The sequence below is a fragment of the Bison bison genome, unplaced genomic scaffold (assembly GCF_000754665.1).
Source record: "Bison bison bison isolate TAMUID 2011002044 unplaced genomic scaffold, Bison_UMD1.0 scf7180017864238, whole genome shotgun sequence".
Lineage (NCBI taxonomy): Eukaryota > Metazoa > Chordata > Mammalia > Artiodactyla > Bovidae > Bison > Bison bison.
This window is the reverse complement of record NW_011494810.1, coordinates 641,902-646,902: the sequence shown is the minus strand read 5'-3', so window position 1 is coordinate 646,902 and position 5,001 is coordinate 641,902.

The window sequence follows — 5,001 nt, the reverse complement described above, 5'->3', positions numbered from 1 at the left end:
GAGTTATTTTTACTCTGTATGTTTCAACTTAATTATTTTTGCCTATAGTTCTAGATGTCTTGATTTGGCATGATATCAGTTTATGGCAGTGGTTTCTTTTTATCCTCTGGGGTTTTAGGAAGCGTTTTGTCTAGGATTAGAATGAGGATAGAAAGCTTGCCTGCAAAAAAGATGGTGAATTGTGCCTGGGTGATGAGGTGGGTTTTTGTTGTTCAGCCACTAAGTCATGTTCAACTCTTCGATCCCATGGACTGCAGCATGCCTGGCTCCTCTATCCTCTGCTACCTCCCAGAGTTAGCTCAACTTCCTGTTCATTGAGTCAGTGATGTCATCTGACCATCTCATCCTCTGTTTCCCTCCTCTCCATCTGACCTCAGTCTTCCCCAGCATCAGGGTCTTTTCCAGGGAATCGGCTCTTTGCATCCAGTGGTCAAAGTATTGGAGCTTCAGCTTCAGCATCAGTCCTGCTGATGAATATTCAGACTGATTTCCCTTACAATTGATTGGTTTGATCTCCTTGCAATCCAAGGGACTCTCAAGAGTCCTCTCCCACACCACAATTCAAAAGCATCAATTCTTTGGTGCTCAGCCTATTTTATGGTTGAACTCTCACATCTGTACATGACTACTGGAAAAACTATAACTTTGACTATGTGGACCTTTGTTGGCAAAGTGATGTCTCTGCATTTTTAATTCACTGTCTAGTTTTGTCATAGCTTTTCTTCCAAGAAGCAAGTGTCTTCTAATTTTATGGCTGCAGTCACTGTCTGCACTGATTTTGGAGTCCAAGAAAAGTAAATCTGTCACTGTTTTTACTTTTTCCCAATCTAGTCCATTCTGAAGGAGATCAGCCCTGGGATTTCTTTGGAAGGAATGATGCTAAAGCTGAAACTCCAGTACTTTGGCCACCTCATGCGAAGAGTTGACTCATTGTAAAAGACTCTGATGCTGGGAGGGATTGGGGGCAAGAGGAGAAGGGGACGACAGAGGATGAGATGGCTGGATGGCATCACTGACTCGATGGACGTGAGTCTCAGTGAACTCCGGGAGTTTGTGATGGACAGGGAGGCCTGGCATGCTGCGATTCATGGGGTCGCAAAGAGTTGGACACGACTGAGCGACTGATCTGATCTGATCTGATTTGCTATGAAGTTATGAGAGTGGATAACATGATCTTAGTTTTTGGAATGTTGAGTTTCAAGCCAGCTTTTTCACTTTCCTCTTTCATAGTCTTCAAGAGGCTCTTTAGTTCCTCTTCACTTTCTGCCATTAGAGAGATATCATTTGCATATCTGGGGTTGTTGACATTTCCCCCAGCAACGGAAATCATCCCATCTGAACAATAAGACAGTTCCCAAGAGTTCCTACATTACCCCTGCAATCTTGATTCCAACTTGTAATTCCACCCAAACTGGCGTTTCACATGATGTCTTCTTCGTATAAGTTAAATAAGCAGGGTGATAATATATAGCCTTGTCGTACTCCTTTCCCAAGTTTGAACCAGTCCATTGTTCCATGCCTGGTTTTAACTGTTGCTTCTTGACCTGCATACAGGTTTCTCAGGAGACAAGTAAGGTGGTCTGGTACTCTCATCCCCTTAACAATTTCCCACAATTTGCTGTGATTCACACAGTCAAAGGCTTCAGTGTAGTTAATGAAGCCAAAGTAGATATTTTTCTGGAACTTCCTTGCTTTTCTCCATGATCCAGTGAATGTTGGCTATATGATCTGCCTCTTCAAAACCCAGATTTTATATCTGGAAGTTCTTGGCTCAAGTACTATGGAAGCCTAGCTTGAGGGATTTTGAGTATAACCTTGCTAGCCTGTGAAGTGAGCATGACTATACAGTGAGAAGGAAATGGCAACCCACACCAGTGTTCTTGCCTGGAGAATCCCAGGGACAGGGGAGCCTCATGGGCTTCCTGTCTATGGGGTCGCACAGAGTTGGACACGACTGAAGCGACTTAGCAGCAGCATACAGTAGATTGAACGTTCTTTGACACTGATAAGGAGGGGCAATTCCCTGATTCCAATTTATTTCACATGTGCTTTCTTTCATGATGAGCCAGATGTGGGATGTAGGAATTCTTGGGAATCGTCTTCATGTTCAGATGGGATGATTTCCAAAGGTATAGAGGCTTAAATATATGTGAAGGTGGAAAAAAATAGATGAAATTTAGAGTTTGGTGATAAGGAAATGCTGGTATACATAGAAACTGTCAGGACTGAGACAGAGTCTCTTTATACTAATGATCAACTTCCACACTTCAAATATCTGTTGTGCCACTCTTATTTTTGGCAGTCCTTTTTACTCCAGACTGTAAGGAACCTTGTGAAGGAGTTATATTTTTCACTTTCTTTGATAGAAGACTGTAATGAGATGAATGAGATGCTGGGAAATCTCATAGAAATATTTGTCAGTCCTCTTTTCTCCATTTTTTTGGTCCAGTTTAGACTTGATGGCTGGAATTCTAGCAGCCATATTTCTCCTTGAGGCAAACTTGAAGATGAAAGCTGCACACTATGAATGATGGAGCATTCACATAAGCCAGGGTCCCTGATGATCATGGAAGTGCCATGAGCTGTTGACCTCTAGCATCTGTGATATGAGAGAGAGTCTTCCACTTTGTTTTTAGCACCAATTTGGTTTTATGCTTTAGAAAGCTGAACCTAATTATGACAGATGTTTCAAGATTTTCTGAAATTTCTTTCTTAAAATTATTATATTATAGGCTATAAAAAAGGTATTGATATCAGTATTTCCAACAACCTCCAAACTTTGGGAGAATATAACCTGAAGCAGTCTGTCTTGATATGGATTAAATAGATTAATAATTGAATTAATAGTGAACAAATGAATGATCAGTTTAATGATCAAATGTGATAAAAATACTTAAAGTGGCTATAGTTAGTGGAGAAGAGAGATGCCTCTTCTCCTTGGAATGAACTGGAAGGTTCTCTTGTGGAGGGGGAGGGTATAATACAGATTGCCTATATTTCTGGAATTTCATGTTATTTCAGGTATGGTTAAAATTAAAGGAGAAAAATATTTGTACCTGATAACCACAAGAAACATCTCCAGACCAATATTTATTGAACATGAAATCAGTAAAAATTGGTGGTGAAAAATAGACTTTTGTAATCAAATGAACTGAATTCTCATCCCAGTACCCATGTATTCACTATTGGACCTTGAATGAGTTGCAAAAGTTTTCTGAGGCCCAGTCTATTTATCTGTAAAATAGAATTAGTACTATCTGAGCCCTGGGTTGTTATGAAGAAAACTGAAATAATAGATGCAAATTTCTTAGTATTCATGGTATATAATTTAATAAATAGTAGTTTATACTTGGGCTTCCCTGGTAGATCAGCTGGTAAAGAATCCGCCTGCCATGCAGGAGACCCCAGTTCAATTCCTGGGTCAGGAAGATCCCCTGGAGAAGGGATAGGCTACCCATTCCAGTATTCTTGGGTTTCCCTGGTGGCTTAGACTGTAAAGAATCTGCCTGCAATTCAGGAGACCTGGGTTTTCGACCTTCAGGGATGTTCATTGGCAAACACTGACTGAGATGACACATAATCACACTTCTGAGTTATATCTGTCTTAAACCCATAAAGATGTTGGAATTGACCTGTCTCTGAGCAGAATATGCAATCTATGTGATGCAGTCATGGATAATTATTGTACTTCAGTACCTTTGACCTACCCTATTGAATGGCAACTGTTGGGAGCCAGCGTGAGGAACTCCGCCTGTGGCAAAGGTCATGAGGAAGGAGGCTTGGTATACTCAAAGGTGGGATCGAGCCTCAGGAGTCCCCCTGGAAATTCTCAAGCATCTACCCCCAAAACCAGAGTCTGCCTACTTTACTGCTTTGTGCTCTCACCTATACCTCTGACTTTACGGGGGGCTGTCCCCCACTAACTCTCTCTGAAAAAAGAGTTAACTTACAGCTCCAGTTAATAAAGTTCATGGGTGTGATAGTGTTTCAACCTACAAACTCCTTTGGAAGTCCTCTAGCCTGCCTGAATAGGTTTTTCCGGCCACATGTGATTGTTCAGAGCCTCCCAACTGTGAGAGGCATGAGATGTTCTAAACTGTCTAATACAGATTCCTTTGAGCAGTTAAAAGATTGATTAGAAATTGTATTGGTGAAGGGTTTTTCACTTGTTGGGCCAATGTTTACTGCTAAGTGTCCATATCCCTTACCTACTGTGTCCCTGGCAGTGTATTGATTGATATAATTGGTGTATAGAAATGTAAGTAGTAGCTTTAATGTTTGTGACCTTGGACCCTTGAGTTAATTTTTTTTCTTGTTATAGTCCACCACACCTTTGCCCTGTAGGAATGCAACTTTATCTAATGCTTTTGGAGGGTGGTGCCTGACTAAGCACCTTTAGAGAAAAATAAGTTTTCTGAAGAAAGGGTCTTAAAATGTTAACAGGCCTCTGGGCCAGAAGATGATGCAAATCACCTAAACTTTTTCATGTGATAAGTTTGCAGGAAGAAAGCCTGGCTTACTGCATGACTCTACCCCTTTCCCCATTATCCTCTATGCATAACTTAAGGTATAAAAACTACTTTGGAAAATAAAGTGCGGGCCTTGTTCACTGAAGCTTGGTCTCCCCATGTCGTTCTTTCTCTCACCTTCTGGCTGAATTATTCAGCCTCTTTTCTCCACTGAATTTCCTCACTGAGCTATCCTTATTTAACCACTCTGTATATCCTTAATTAACGTTTAATTAAGCGATTGTTTCCTGATCCTCGCTGATGCTGTCCCTGCTTCGAATTCCTTGGATCCACCAGGGCTGGACTCCCATAGGCAATGTCCATAGTATCCATGTCAAATGGTTCACTGATTGGTATGCTAAGACCTTTACTAGTTATATGGAATAAGACCCATGCTCAGAAATAAATAGAAGATGATAAGATCATTATTTATTAACATCCATGATTTGGTCTCTTTGGCATCTATTCCAACCAATTAAAATGAAAAAAAAAA